The sequence below is a fragment of the Harpia harpyja genome, chromosome 2 (assembly GCF_026419915.1).
Source record: "Harpia harpyja isolate bHarHar1 chromosome 2, bHarHar1 primary haplotype, whole genome shotgun sequence".
Classification (NCBI taxonomy): Eukaryota; Metazoa; Chordata; class Aves; order Accipitriformes; family Accipitridae; genus Harpia; species Harpia harpyja.
Window position 1 is genome coordinate 49,252,311 of NC_068941.1, and position 16,590 is coordinate 49,268,900.

At 36.7% G+C, this 16,590-nt stretch overlaps 1 long non-coding RNA gene across 1 annotated transcript in view; it reads left to right on the forward strand.

The window, feature by feature from the left end:
* The first annotated feature begins 10,088 nt into the window (after positions 1–10,088).
* LOC128137997 (uncharacterized) overlaps positions 10,089–16,590 on the forward strand; it is a 30,392-nt gene continuing 23,890 nt past the window's right edge. Inside the window, exon 1 of the long non-coding RNA XR_008233935.1 lies at positions 10,089–10,313. This is a non-coding gene — a long non-coding RNA (uncharacterized LOC128137997). The remainder of the gene's footprint in view (positions 10,314–16,590) is intronic.

Sequence of the window (16,590 nt, forward strand, 5' to 3'; positions counted from 1 at the left end):
CTCTTGTTTTTGTTAAATCTGACCAATTTAACATTCCAGAGCTATCTGTAAGTTTGCCAAATATGTGACAAGAAAACAAATCTAGTTCTTCTTGTGAGGCTAGCATGCAGTTAGTGGCAGATTAATTTCATATGGATGCTCTATCATCATGGTTTGTGCTTTTAATTTTACACTGTGACTGTAGCTTAGACAAAATGATGAGCAGGACTGCAGACTTATAAAACATTTTCAGAGAAATATTTTCTGCTATTTCTCAAAATTCTATGCTAATGGATGCCTTGCTCTTCTTGGCATATATGTTTGTTATTCATATTTCTTTCAAGACCTGATTTGTTTTTACTGATTGAATAAATCATGATAAGTTGTCTTCCATATGATGACTATTTTTAAGAAAACATCCATCTACTTTTTTTTTTAGTAACATCAGGTGTGTCTTACTTCCTTTTTGGGATATGAACAAAGATGTTGCCTTATAAATTAGAATAACAGGAGGATTCAAAGGAGCTATTAAACTAAATTTGAAGAAAGTTGCCATCAACTTAAATTAGGATGCCTAAGTACAAAGCTGTCTCTCAAAGGCCACCAGAATTCAAAGGAAACATTAAAATAAAAATTCAGATAGTCCAGAGCTCCACAGAATTGTACATCTATTTGTGTCCAGTCCTAACCAGTTCCGAGAAGCATTTCACTCAGTGTCCAAAACCAACCAGCTCATTTACACTATTTTCTTGGGGTTTGGTCCAATAGGTGCCCTCGGAGCCCACTTACTGCATTGATCTGCTTGCAAGATTGGTGGCAGGATTTGCCTTTTGTCTTATGGTTTAGGACATGGAGTAGTTTCCTCAGTGATGGGAACGTAAATATGTGTCTCCACTTTCAGGGATTGTCCTAACCACCAATCTGTAGAATAGTTCACATAAGGAGCGTGGGGTTTTTTTCCTGCTTCACAAATCTTTTCACTTGTTTTTGCATTATATGTACAGTTATAAGGTAAGCAGTCTTGGGAAAAGCATGTGGAATGTAAACTGTCTCTCTGTGAGCTCCCTGATGGCTAGACCAGAGTTTCATGGTTTTTATGTCACTGTGGCCCAGACAATTTCCTCTGGATTACTTCATAAACATCATCACCATGTGTGTTTTAAAAGGGAAAAATGTCTCGCTTCCAATAATATGTAGGTACTTGTAATTTGGAGAGTGTTTTCATCTGTGATCCCAAATAGAGAGAGGTATCTTACTGTAGGTAAAACACTTAAGCCCCAAAGAAGTTTGTTTTTTTGTTTTTTTTTTTTTTTTATTAGAACAGTTTTCTATAATTGCCTTATTTTGGGGAGCAGCTTGAAGGAAGGAAGGAGTGGCTGGGGTCAGGGAGGAAAGGCATGGGAACATCTTAAACTGGCTTTGCTGACTGAAGACAAGACAACGTATCATGTAACTACGCCTTAATACAGATGTTTGGATTCCTTTGTATTCCTTTGAGGGAGGAGCTGGTCATGTGCTTAAGCGGTTCTGTAGCACCTCTAAACTTTTTAGACATGAAGTTATAATTTATTGGACTGTGGAGTCCTTCACAGTTCCTGTCAGAATTAAGTATCCTCAGCAGTACAAAGGAAGTTAATTGTTATAATTTATTTTAATACAAGGCTGCATATTGTCCTAACCAGCAATTAAGGTATTAAAATAAGGTTATTTGTGAAAAAAACCTAAAACTCTTTACATATAACCCAAAAGATAAGAAGTACTTTGGAGATAAGTCTCTGTGTTATGGTTTGCTCCCCCCCCCCCCCCCCCCCCCCCCCTCCAAGAATAGCTTGAAAATTAAAACATAAATTCATCACCCTTGGCCAAAGAATTCCTATTCAGGAAAGGTATTTTGTGGGGAATTAACTCATCTCCTTGCCACTATGCACTTGGATCTCAAGTGCATACCAGGTGCTTTTCTGACTTGGACCTCTGTCAACACATAAATACAGAGGAGAACAGGTAAGATTATAAAATGAGTTTTAAATAATTTCTTAAAGTAGAAGGGTGGGAAGATGGGGGAAAGCTGCTTAAGGAAGATCATTGTATGATAGATACTTGCATGTGGTATGTGTGTATATTTGCTGTATCCATCTTGGACAATCCTTGCCAAGAGAGATTATTTGCATCAAATTACTTTCCCCTGGTTTACTTTAAAATTAAACTGTTTAATTCATTTTGTCTCCATTCAAATGGCATAGACCCAATTAAAATGTGGATGCCTTTATTTGAAGAGAGTGCGCTTTGTTCATCTACTTTTCTCTGAACCGTTTCATGTTTTCTTTTTAACTTCTCATTTTTTTTAGTTGTCTTTTGAACACATGCTCACCTGCTTCAGTGGATCCAAAGCTACTAATAAAAACACCCCTAAATATATAACAGATGCAGAAGTGAATATAAGTGGAAACAGTTGAATAAGGGAAGCAGACCCAGAGCTGTCATCAAGCTCTTCACAGTCACTAGATTTTTTTTCACCTGCTCATGCAGTGCTTGCTCAAGACCTGTTGGCAGTGACTATGTATTTAATCTCTCACTATTTTTTTTTTCCTCCACCTCACAGGCTTTTTCTGAGAGTTTGTGACTATATTAGATTCATCTTTAAATCCTGCTAAATGTGCTAAACAATGTAAAGTGGTTGCCATTAAAAAGACAAATTTATGTGCTGCCAATATTTTAACTAGGGCCTCCTTCTAAAGTTTGTCCTTGGAGACTCTCTGGAATCCTTCCAGCTTGTGAGAATCTGGTGTGGAAGGGTGCATGTCAGCTTGGTGAGGAGAGCACTGAAGGGCTAAGAGCTTGTTGGTTTGTTTTCCTATACGGACAAAATGCGTTTTGGAAGGTGTAAATGCCATTTGGCAAACATATTTTATGCAGTGTTTTGAGTCTGAGGTGTGGTACTCTGACACATACAAAACCTATTGAAAATACCATGATCCTATGTGTAAACTTGAGAGCAAAAGAAATGGCATTTATCTTTCTTCAAAAATGTTTTTGAAAGCAATTGATGCTTGCTGTTCTCTGACACATTCCACATGTGAGAGTTGTGTTTACAGAGATTTTTCTAGATGTGTGAAGAAACTTCTGGGCAAAATGGCTTTAAACAGGGTGCAGAGAAGTTTTGATTTGGTTACAAGAATAAGGACTCCAGAAATCATAATTTTATGTGCATTCCTTTCCTTCCAGGAGCGTTCTCAGAACCCATTAAATGCACCAGGCTTTGTTGCCTTATGTACTTTGTGGATACAAAAAAAGAAAGTAGATGCTATCAAAACATGCTTACAGTCTAACAGGTGATTTGAGAGAATGAAATCAGTTACATTCTTCATTGTGGTCTTTATCTTCATTTGTTGGTTGTAATAATGTAGTTGAACAGTAAAGCCATGGTAGAAGGACCATCTCAGTGGCACACCAGCATGATTCTATTAAGTTAAAACAGAACGCTTAAATGAAACCAAATTGACAAATCCCTTTTAAGTTCTGCCTATGTGTCCTACAGTGCTTTCCAATTCGATGCTGGGCAATTAAATAAGTTATAGACACAGGCATCGTTTTAGAAGATTTTTTTCAAGGATGTGTGATCTGACTGTCTCCATCAGCAGCATAGAGAACACATGCCCAGCTCCCTACCAGAGAGTACAGACAGTAAAACTGCTTTGGTCTCCTTCCCTTTCTCTGTCCCCTTTCCCCTATCCACACGAAGTGAAATGCAGCACTCCAGCAAATAGTCACAGGGTTTCTTTCCAGCTAAATTAAACAATAGCACTTCTGCAATTGATTGGTGCATGTTCAAAGGTGTTTTGTAGTTTGTGGTGTTGGTTGAATTGATCTATCTGTGTTCAATATGACTCTTTCATTTTCTTTCTGGTACTGAGTTGCAGGGTCCTCTCTGTTCCATAGGCCTCTTGAAACCACACATCTTTCTTTGTCGTGTAATCTAGTGATCACTTGCCTTTACAACAGAACAGGACAGTAGTGAAAGTCAGTTTGGTGGTAGCTTGTGAAACTGCTGTTCTTGTTACATTGCGCACTTCCTTTCCTCTTGCTGAATATATGCCTTTAAATATAAAGTTCAAACTAGCTCTGCTATAAAGAGACCTGTTTCTGTGTGCACAGATGCTCTGTATCAGGCATACAAATTATAAGTAGAACTTTACTCTCTCCTTTGTTTGCAGCCTTGTTACTTTTATATGGTTCCAAAGTTTTAAATACGCATAGAAATAACCATGCACTAAAACATATGGATCCAAGTGCTGACCTCGGTTACATCAGTGTAAATCTAGACAGTAATTGTTATCATTTGGATTTATGCTAGTGCTGTTAAAATAAAGAAGGGGAGTGATTTATTAGTAATGAACGGAGTTTTTATGGCCATGTCAGTCTTGCACAAGTTTATAAGGTTGTTTAAGTACCAATACTCACAAGTTTAACTCTTTCTTTTATTATGTGTAAAGAAGTCTACGGCAGGTCATTCATTGCACAGTAAGTGAATCGTAACTAAGAGTATATTAATTAAAAGTTCCGTTATTTGACGAGATGGCTTGTTGGATTTTCTTTAAAATCTCGGAGCTCTTGTACACTCCTTAATTCAACTAATTTTTTTCATTTAATCTTTTTGTTTGATATGTGTACCGCTATTGCATGAGAATATCCTTGGCTCAAAGGAAGAGCATTAGCAAGACAGTGAGCATGTTTGTAATTTCTTTCAGGGATACAGATGTGCAAGTGCTCAGTGTGATACATTTTCTGGCCACCTGCAGAAATTATAACCAACATTCAACAAGGGGGGGGGGGGACGGGGAAAACTTGTTTCAGTGGTGTTGATCATGATTCAGAATTAATGCTGCTGTTTGGTCTATGCTTGTCTTTCCATTCACAGGTCTTTGTGTTGTTTCAAGCTGCACTGAAAAGGAGATAAATAGATCTGCATATGTGGAAAGAATAAAGAATAACATATGAGAAGAATAATCACTTCAGTCTATAAGAACTTTTGTCTTGGATAGGCAGTTTAAATATGTATTGAGGATAAAATACTGTGATCTTATGCATTTTAAATAGTATCTGAATAAATTAACATTGTAGGATATACTTAATTACTACATTAATGAATACTTTGAACATTGTAAACATTCTGTAATGTGCAAAAATGAGACTTTTGTGAGAAAACTGCCAGTAAAATAATTTTAATTTAGAAGTCACAGAAAAGGCAGGAATGACTGCTCTTATAAGGCCACTTAAGTCTGTGGCAATACTATCTTGTGCAGTAACCACTGTCTGTCTGAATAAACCGTACAATTTCTCTTTAAAAGAGCGCCACAGTCATTTCCAATCTAGGAGAATTTGAAGGCTCAAGCTATATTTATGGACCTGAGCACAATAAAATCATAACTTTTAGGAGGAATGCTTTAAAAATAAATCCTTTAAAGAAGGTCCCTGATTTCTGCATCCGGAAAAACTGTTCAGTTTTTCCAAGAGTATAGCACTGAAGCAATTGTGAGTGTGTACCATTGTGCTATTAATATATGCAACATGTAGAAAGCAGGAATTTTCCTGAGATACACATACAAACAAATGCAAAGTCAAGACCCTAAAGCAGCCCAGAAATATTTAGCTCTCTTGATGTGTACAGCTTTTCAGAATATATCCTACTTTTACTTACCCGAAAGTGGTTATTCTTATTTTGATACGCATACAGAAAACTCTTATGAGTTCCCAAGAATCTGTGAGAAATTATGCAAGTACACTGTGGGGAAAAGGGGCACAAAATCCCCTAAAGGTGGATGTTTAAATGATACAGAGAAATTGTGAACTAGTATCAAATCCTTATTGAACAGAGCATGGAGCCATGGTCTTTTCAGACACACTGAGTTGATAGCTCTAAAATATTAAAGTGATTTCTGATGTCCAGCTCTAAGGTAATAAAAATAGACCTTCAGATTTTTATGTATGAAAACTGGGTTTATAGAATAATAATGGCCATCAGGAGGATGCTGCACATTTGCAGATCTGCCATTTTCAGTGCTGATATGCTACCCATATGTTTCTGTCTGCAGTTCTGAGACCACTGAGGCTACATAACAAAAGCTCTTGTTCATCCACCCTCTGAGTAGCCTCCCGCAGTGCTGAATGCAAGCATGGCAGTTAGGACTCGTCTTGTGGGATTGCTTTGCAATCAGCTGTCACCGTTTGCTCTTTGTGGCACAGCAACTTAATTCTGTTCTGAATTAAAGGAAAGCATTAAAAATGTCCTGAAGTAGTTTTAAAAGTAGGAAAAAGAGAGACCTATCATAACAGGTGGCATTATTGTTGGACATTCATTCTTAGTTTATATGTCTTTGGAAGAAGGGCAATGTAGTAACCAGGACAGGACTGCTTGTTTTTAGAATTATTTTTTTAAGAGGAGATTTATTCCGTGGCAAACCCACCTTGTTATTATCTCTGCATGAATGAATGATGAATTAAAAAAAAAAAATAGCATGGGGGAGAGAAGCATTCTTTGAATTGGAAGTGGTTTTGTCAAAATCTTGAAGGGTGCTGTTTGTTTTTACTTCTAGCTGGGTTTTTTTGTATTATTTTTTTCCTTCTATAAAAGGCAAGAAACAAGAAGATTCTTGAAGGAAACTTAGTCTTCAGCTTGCATTCATTTACATAGTATCAGCATTCCAGTTTATAGTGTGACAAAAATATTAGAAAATAAAAGTAGGAACATGAAACTTCTCACCTACTTTTTAACATTAAATAAATTTTTTGCAGGCAGCTACAGAAGAGTGCAATCCTTGAAAAAAATTTTCATTGTTCTCTAAAGCCAAGCAAATTATTTGATAGACTTGAGAGTGTCTTATGGAGCACAGCAGAGCCCTTAGACATGTCCTACAAATGATTCATTATTTAGGGCCCAACTGACTTGGCTCTATAAATTCCAATTCATGCAGTTATCCTGGTAACCATGTTACCTGAGTGAGTAGAAAGTATTATTGCAACAAGAGAGTTAAACTTTCATCTCAAAACATTTCTTTGGTTCTAATTCTCTGCAGTCAAACTGACATAGAGTCAACAAATCTAAGTTGAAGCTGGAAAACACAGTTTCTGCTATTCAATACATGAACAATTTGATATTTGAACACTAGAAAACTATTAAGAATTTACAATAGAGTCAGTTTTGGTGAATTTGTCCTGTTGCTCTAGTTTTCCAGGATGCTGATTTCCTTCTAGTGCCTGGAAGCTCCTGATCAAAGGATCTAGGATATTTGTCTGTCGTGGTTTAACCCCAGCCAGCAACTAAGCACCACGCCGCCGCTCACTCACTCCCCCCCCACCCAGTGGGGTGGGGGAGAAAATTGGGAAAAGAAGCAAAACCCGTGGGTTGAGATAAGAATGGTTTAATAGAACAGAAAAGAAGAAACTAATAATGGTAATGTTAACACTAATAAAATGACAAGCAATAATAAAAGGATTGGAATGTACAAATGATGTGCGGTGCAATTGCTCATAACCCCGCCGATCGACACCCAGTTAGTCCCCGAGCGGCGATTCCCCCTGCCCCCACTCCCCCCAGTTAATATACTAGACGTGATGTCACATGGTATGGAATACACCGTTGGCCAGTTTGGGTCAGCTGCCCTGGCTGTGTCCTGTGCCAACTTTTTGTGTCCCTCCAGCTTTCTTGCTGGCTGGGCATGAGAAGCTGAAAAATCCTTGACATTAGTCTAAACACTACTGAGCAACAACTGAAAACATCAGTGTTATCAACATTCTTCTCATACTGAACTCAAAACATAGCACTGTACCAGCTACTAGGAAGACAGTTAACTCTATCCCAGCTGAAACCAGGACATTGTCATTAGCATTTACAGAACAATTTTACCAATATACTCTATAAAGTGAGAGGCAAGTCTACTCATATCAGCAAATGAGTGATGAGATACTGGATTGCACTAAACAGAATGGAGTACTTCCATCTGCAGTTAAATAGGTAAAATAATTTGAGAAAGGTAGTCATATTTATATATAATATATGGTCATCTACAGATCAGATTATCTTTTTCCTAATAACTGCTGGTAATTTGTGTTAAATTAGTCTATCCCCCTGTGTGCTGCCTATATAATGGTTTCTGCAGTATTCTGTGGAATTATACATATTCCCTGAGACAGGGAGATCTAACAGTAAAAAAAGTTATTGTACTAGAAAAGACAGGAAAATAATTAATTTCCTGATAAGTAAGGAGGAAAATCCTGTCTTCATTTACAATCAGTTTTCAACAGAAGTGATTAAGTGCAGCTGTCAGGGACTTCACATATAATTAGACATGTAGAAATGTATTCTTATGGTGTTCTGCTGCTGTATTGTGATTTTAACAGAATCTGCAGAATTTGCCTAACAAATAACAGAGCACTATGGTTTGTTTTTTTGGTTTTGTTTTGTTAGGCATGTGAAGTACCTCTGATATTTCATGCATGGATTTAAGTTTATGCCTGTCCGTAAGGCTTGAAAGATTCCAGTCGTGCTTCCTACTAAATAAATTAAGCAGCACCATATGTATTTATATATACGGCATATGATGAATTTGGAAGGTCTTCAAATTTGTCTGAGCTAAATTCAAGATAGAATTTCTTTGGGTTTAACTGAATTCTGAGAACAGGGTTTATTTTTCTTTGAGTTGTTTTCATTGCAACACATTTCACAGCAGCATTATATAGTTCTAATTCACTTTCAGCCCAGTTGGTGAGGTACAGTTGATATTTGGTTTGCTGTCAGGATATACCAGGTGATAGTTACCTTGCAGCATATTTACCATCAACACACTGAATTTTTCCAAAATATTTCTGTATATTAACAGCACTGAAAGAAACAACCAAATGACCCTAAAACATGTTAAACTGGTTAATATCTCTTCACAAAGTCAGACATCCGTTACTCCAGTCTGTTGGTACTGAGAATTAATATGAAATGTTTGGCAAGAATATTAATTCTGTACATATATTATGTATCTATCTGTTTATTGCTACAGTAATACAGACACACGTGCACAGACATATTTGGCTCTGCTAAAATAATCACATCTTATAAGGAAAATGAATTCAAAGAATAAGACACCAGGTACAAATAATTAAATGTAAATTGCTCTGTTACCAGTCTAATTTTATTGAGAATTGAGTTGGTTCCCTTCTAGATTTCTTAAAATTAATGCATTTTATATTTTGGTTATTTGTCCTCGGATTTCACCTGAGAGGATCTTGGTTTTCTGAGCACTTTAATCCAGTCCTTCATCCCATGATAGATACCTCTTTTTCTAAAGACTGGAACTGTGACAAAAATATTAGCATGATAATTTATAATTTTATCATTAATCTTTGGAACAGTCTTAAAATGTCATTTATTTTGTGATAATGCAATGAGAAAATATCATGTATGACAGCACGCATTTGTTTAATTTTTATCATAGAAATAAAATTAGGTCATGACAACATTTTGCAAATGCCTGAGGTATCCCAGTCTGTCCATACAGGCATGATGTGCTTGCTAGAGTTATTTGACAGGCAAGTACTCGATATATGTTGTATCGTGTCCAGGAAACAGCAGTGTCTCGCTCTTTGCTGATTTTAATTATTTTGTGTCAAGTTCTGTGTTTGAAGTGGAAGTGATTTGCTGAAGATTTATTTATGTACACCATTAAAGCATGTCATACATTGGTCAAGAGAGATACAGAGACAGCTGGCATATTAAGGTACAGAATGTATATTTGGTCTTAGACCTGCCACAGTTAATGTGCACATAGACATTTTTGTGTACATGTTTGAAAAGTTTTAATGTTTCTGTTAAGTAATTACTTTCATGTTTGTCATCATTTATTGAAATCTAATAAACAGGTGTTTTCAGAGTTTCTCACACTTTTACCTGGATTTACTCTATCTTCATTTGAAACTCCCCCAGACTCTATTTCCCCTTCTCTTTCCTCTCGCACCAAAAATCCCAGGCTGTTACGAGTATTAACCTAACCTGGACAACAGTACATTCCCCAAAAGGTCTCTGAGAGAATAACTTCACAGGCTTGAGATGCTAAAGGATATCAGATATATTATTCATTGAATAATATTTATTTCTTAAAAATAAACCTATTACATACAACTTTCTTATTAATTTTGTTCTTGTTTCTCACAACTGGAACTGCAGCAGGTGGAGATGAGGGTTTCTGAATTGGGCCAAGAATGTGGTGGTGGTGCTGCTGCTGTCCTTGAAGAACCAGAGGCAGGAGGGGAGAAGACCAGGATGCGTAGGGACTAATTCACATTTTAGATAAGTAAATGTTTAGATTTATTTCCTATAACCAAAAATATGTAAGCAGCTTTGTACTTACTGTTTTTAAAAACTTTAATATAGCACTTGTCTGTGGAAGCAGAAGTTTACCTTTTCCTTCTGCTTTAAAGCACATCGACTTCTTCATTTTAACAGACCAGCAAAACCAGGCAGATTTAATAGGCTATGCAGAAGATGATCTTGTATTTGCAGGATAAAAACACAGCATATTTTTGATAGAACTGCACTTCCTGCTAATGCAAGCTCCAGCTCAGCCCAGGAGCTGTGAAAGAAATTAATGCATTGAAGTTCCCCATATAACTAGCCACTTGCTGATGGAGAACTATGTGGGTTTTTGGCAGGGGTTGTTTTTGTTTTTTAAATGCATGATTGCAATAAAAATAGCTGGTTTTTGTGATTGGAAGTTGAAATCATCTCCAGGCATGTGTTCTTATATGTCATACAATCATATGTCATGATTGTAACTTTATTTTTTTAAGTTCAGCTCTGACTGTAAAAGCCTTGAAGGCTTGTTGTTCTACTTTCAGTCAGAGAATTTGTTGTTGTTTGTCTAATTCTGAAGTTTACCATGCTGAGGTGGACAGAATTTTATTAAGATTTCAAGGTATCTTTATCTCTGATAATGTCTCTATAAGTATATTTTGTAAAATACTGTATTATGGCAGTTAATTGTTATGCTACATACTTGAATTCTTGGAATACCAACATCTAGTTTCTCTTTGCTCTTCCAGTGGTAACTGGTATTTATGGTCTGGAGTAGACAGTGGTTGTCTCTCTTTCTCAGTAGTTCATCATAACTGAGAAGGGTAACATTGTTTGTTGCAGTTTTCACTCAAGTAAAACACGTTCCATCCTACTCTTTGTGTCCCACCCCCCTTTGCCCAGTACATGATGGACAAAGATTGGCTTTTTTGTGTTTTGGGGGCAAATAATTCCCAAATGGCCTCTTCTGTGGTACTCAGGGTCTTAGAATTCAGTAGTCTTCCTGCTGGGGACAATAAAGTAATGTCTTAAGAAAATGCTGTAAAATCTTCATCAATTCAGGAATGCCAGAGTATTTTCTTAGAGCTGTTTGGAGGATGTAGTGTACACCAAGATGTATTCATACTCATAGTGGCCTGTGGAAGTGTGGTAGAAAGGGAGAAGAATTAGGGAGAAGAATGTGAAGATAAGAGTAGGTCCAGGTGAAAGTGTGAAAGACTTGATGATATGTTTGTTAAATATATCAAACTGACAGCCCATAAAAGAGGCATTAGAGCACATTTGCAAAACTTCAGACTTGATCCCAACTGTAGTTTTCCTGCAGTTGTAGTCCACGCTGCAAAGTTTTGTACTCTGTGTTGTGGTATTTTGCTTTTTTAACTTCTATGGGTGGTTTCTTCAACATTATCAATCTCAGTATAATGAAATTCAGGTAAATAGAAAATTAGACAAGTTCTTATCCTTTTTCTGAGTCTACCTGATAAAACACCAGTTGTAAATGAATAATGGTTACTTACCAGCCCTGAGTGAAAAATACATACGTTACGGTTCTTACAGGCTGTAGTGGGAAGTGTTTTCACCTGTAAAGGGTGACGGACAACTTCTTACACAGGTGCTTCCTTCATATTCGCTGCAGAGCTGGTCCCAGTCTGGCCATGAATTCTGCTTGATGACAGCTCCTCCGAGGGTGAGAAAGATTGTACAGGTGTTATTGGAGTCCTTACTGGAGCTGCTGAGTATGTAAAGGTTAAATTGTAGGGGAGAGGATGTGTTTGAAAGGGGGATTTTACAAAGATGGTTCTGGAAAATGAGAACACTTAACAGGCTGGTCACTGAGATGCATTCAGCGTGATACGATTTTTCCTCTCTCAGTTACTGGTTTTAGCTGAGTTGCACTAAACTGCAAGTTCAGTGCAGGATCTATCTTATCCTTTTTATGTTATAGAGTAGGAAAATGAGTTCAAGGTAGACTGATACTGTCCTCTTAAAAAAAAAAAAAATGTTTACATGTCTAATAGGTAAGAGCAGCATACTAAAAGAAAAGGAATTTTCCTTTTGAAATGGTGTTTGATCCAGGAAAGGATGTCCAATCAATGCAAAATGGATACATTCCACAAGATGGCGGTGTAGGTGCATTTTTTTAACTTTTCTGAGCTAAAATAGTTTTGCAAAAACCAAAACAGTGTTGTGATAACCTAGCCATTTATAACTATAAAATAATTACTGAGTGTTTTATTATTGCAGTTAGTCAAATCCTGAGTGATACAGAACTTCAGTAACTTCCATTACCACTGGGGTTTAGTATCATTTATTTAAAATATATATAACTGCTTTCTTGCCCTTTGTTTTGTGGTTAGAAGCCATAAGCACTCTGAGCAATGAGGTGTCTGTTCAGATAATGTACGGTGAGGGAACACCAAAGATGATAAGAAACCTTTGCGTCTTTTAGCCCAAAGATAAAACCAGGGCTAAGGTTTCTCATCAAACATACAGAGCAGAAGTGTCTATGAGAAAAAATATTTTGGTTTGATGTTAGGAAACAAAATGCCCCCTACCCTAAGTATTATTGGCTTTTAGTTGTCCTACATTTTTTCAAGATGAGGCTGATAGGTTTGAGGGGGTGTGTTGTGTCCTGTCCCCCCCCCTCCTTAGAAGTTAATTGGGGGTTTTAACTAATGCCTCTGCTCAATTTAACAGGGTGCCTTTTGTAAGTGTTTATATCGGTATGAATTTTGTTGCAGTGTATTTCATTCAGCAGGACTGATTGCTCTCTCTGTCCCATCAGGGAGTGGAATTTCACATGCATCCAAATCCATATTCTGATTTTTAAAACTCCTTAATCATGGAGATGTAGTACAAATCTCATACGGAAATACTAGAAAGCCTGTACTTCATATAGCAACGTGTCTTGGAGAATACCAAAAGACTGTACCACGTCTTTTTGTACCTGTTGTTTTAGAGAGTCTCCAGCAGATGTCTCTTGAGAACTTCGCATTTTATACAGAAGCAACTGCTGCTTCTGCAAAGGACTGGAAAAGGTAGCTGGGAGGCTTTCTGAAGACGGCTGTTAGCACTACTTTTCAGAAAAAGCTGGACAGAATATCTGCTAGATTCTTTAATCTAGGAATTCCCCGAAAGGGCTTTCACAATGCAGATAGGTATTGTTTTGAACAGAGCCGCGAGGTATCCAAAGACTTTATTTTTCAGACCCATGTGCCTTTTTTTTAAATTATAATGTATGTTAACGTATGTATGTTCTGCCAGACTGCTTTTTTTTCGACTGTCCAGTAGGAAAAATTAGGAAAAACCATTTTTCTTAAATAAAAAATTAATCTACCTACAAACTTTTCATGTAACACTGTATTCTCCTCTTACTCTGAATCTTCAGACTTTCAGAAAATCATATAAATAGTGGAGAAGTTATTACTTGCACCTTTGAATGTAAAGGTTTATCTATCTGTAATGCAACATGGACTTCAAATGCAACTCTGCAAGGTTATGAAACAAAAAGGCTATCTGAAGCTACTAGGAAAAGAAAAGGCATTATGGAACCACATTGAGAAAGTAAGCAAATTCCAATACCAGAGAATTTTGTAAGACTATTCTTAATTTGTTTAAAGCAAAAAAAGTACTGGCCGTATCAACACAGATGCTGCATTAACTTTTTTCTCTGCCCCGGCCCCCGCTTGCTTAGGAGAGGAAGTCTAAAATACTCCCTTTTGAGAGAAACTCTTTGCCTTTCCCAAAGTTTCAGGTTTCTTACAGGATGTTCCAAATACAAAGGGATTTGTCCTGTGTGTACTGAGAGAAGAGGAGCTGGGGACAAAAATATGCGAATTTCTGTATTTCATTCTTCTTCTTGTTGAAGGGGGGTCTGTGAGTAATCTATTTCTGCATGGATGTTTTAGATGTGCATCATGTTGTAGCAATAAAGATCAGTATATTGGTGCCCTTTATATGGGGGAATGACTGCTGGATTGATATATTTTTCATTAAATAGTACATTTTTAGGTCAAGAAATAACCTTTGCATCCTTGTTATTTTAAGTGATTTTTTTTTTTTTTGGCTGTGTTTTCTTGTGGCCAAAGAATGGTAGTTTTGTCTACTTGTTAGTTTGTTTGTGAGATCTGAGTGTTTTCATTTGTACAAAACTCATGCAAACAATTCAAAAGAAAATGAAGGACTCTGAAAGCACTTGTATTTAGAAAATTTTGAAGTCTTGGAAATAACCAATTAAAATTTAGATGCAATATCATCTGTAGGCACTCGAAAGAAATTTTCTAGCTAACTGTCTACATCATAAAATAATAAATTACTATAATACAATGTGTATTTGATACTAATAACATATTGATTTATCTTAGAGCAGAAAAGAAGAGTTATTCTTCCAGTCAAAAGGACAAATTATGAGAATAATCCTAGTTCTTTGGAAAATGCTAAGGGAACTTCTACTAGTCATAAGCAGTCAGCAACTGTGTTTTTGTGTCTTACAAAGGAGGAAAATGGGCAATATTATGTTTTGAATATATCACTATTGGACTGACAAAATAGAATTTTGCAAACTGGAGAGCTAATGCTACTTTTTGTCTGAATTGGACTCACCAAATGTTTGAAAACAGACTTCTGGGCATTATTGTATGGTCAGGATTTCTATGTATATACCGCTGTGGTCCTTTCCTTGGATACCTGTTTATCTGCGTGTGTATACAATTCTGAGAGACCTGATAATGCATTCAATCCTCTACTTGTTATTAACTGCTCTCCGTGTTACAAGTTTAGAAGCAAGGCAGGGTTATGTTCTTAAATAATAGAAACTGTGATTTACAAATATTCCAGGCATGTTGTTTGGATTTTTTACTACATTTGTGGAATTAACTTGTTTCTTCCTATACTAATGGTATCATTGTAAGAGAAATAATGAAAGCACTTGAAAACAAGGAAGGTGGAGAGGCAAAGAGACTGGAGGTTAAACACTTGTCAAGCAATAGAAAAATAACTGTAGAGTGTGTTTTGGAAGTGGAACTATAAATGGTCTTCTATACATGTCAGGGATCAATAAATGGCAGGAAAAGTGTGGAAGGAAGGTGGAGAGGCAAAGAGACTGGAGGTTAAACACTTGTCAAGCAATAGAAAAATAACTGTAGAGTGTGTTTTGGAAGTGGAACTATAAATGGTCTTCTATACATGTCAGGGATCAATAAATGGCAGGAAAAGTTTCCAAAGTTAAACTGGATTTGCTGATTTTTCTTTTTCCCAAAAAGGAGAAGAATGCCATTACTTTATAGCAATGAGCTCTTCTGACAGCTAAGAATTTCTGCATACCGCATCCAGTGATACCTTGCTCTAATCAGTATAAATAATTTAATCAGTATAATAAAAATTGTTCACTGGTATGTGCTCCAGCTGGCTTTTGCACATAGTGCTTGAGAGTTTTCAATTAAGGTAAGTGATCTTACTTGTAAAATGTGAGATATTTAACTTTTTTGACTTTAATTAAAATATGCTCCCCCCACCCATGTTCCCAAGTACCTGAAAAGGCAAACGTACAGCTGGAAAAGAATAAAGGTCAAACCATAGTCAGTGTGCCTTGCCCAAATAGTGCATTAAGAGCATATTGAATCTCTAGTGTGTTATTTCTATTGGTTTCAGTTTGTAGAATTATTGTTGAAGTAGAAGTGATAGAAATTTTCTTGGGTTATTTTTGAGGAATGGATGAGAACCAGATGATTGCTACAGAATGCAATCTGACAGTGTGACAAACTCAACTGTGCTTTAAAATCCCATTAATTTGTTTGTAAGCTGTTTTGCTCCAAACTGAGTGTGGCGGTAATGAAAAGTCAAAATGTGAAAACTTAGGCTTCCTACAACTTGATTTGACTGCAGCCATGGGAAAGTGGGAAAAATTGAGGGGAGCTTCAGTAATAAGGAACCATGTATCATCACCATATAAAATGTAATGGTGTTTATCTCTGTTGAATACCTTGCTGTGTTGTAGCAGTGCACAGAAACTATGCTACAGTCTTGGAGGCCTAACAAGTTTATCTTTGTCCTTTCGGCTTATTTCTTATCTGGTTGGCACAGCCAAATCTCTATGGGTTTCAGGGAGGTGTTGAAGCTTTTAGTGCTTTACACAGGTATGTTACTGATTAGCGATACTGCTGTTTTGTGTGTTATATGTCTCCATAAGTGTATTGACATACGATGGAAAGAACATCTTGCCAGTGTATGGAAGATAGCCAACAAAGAATATGTTTGGTTAATCCCAACAACCAGTAATT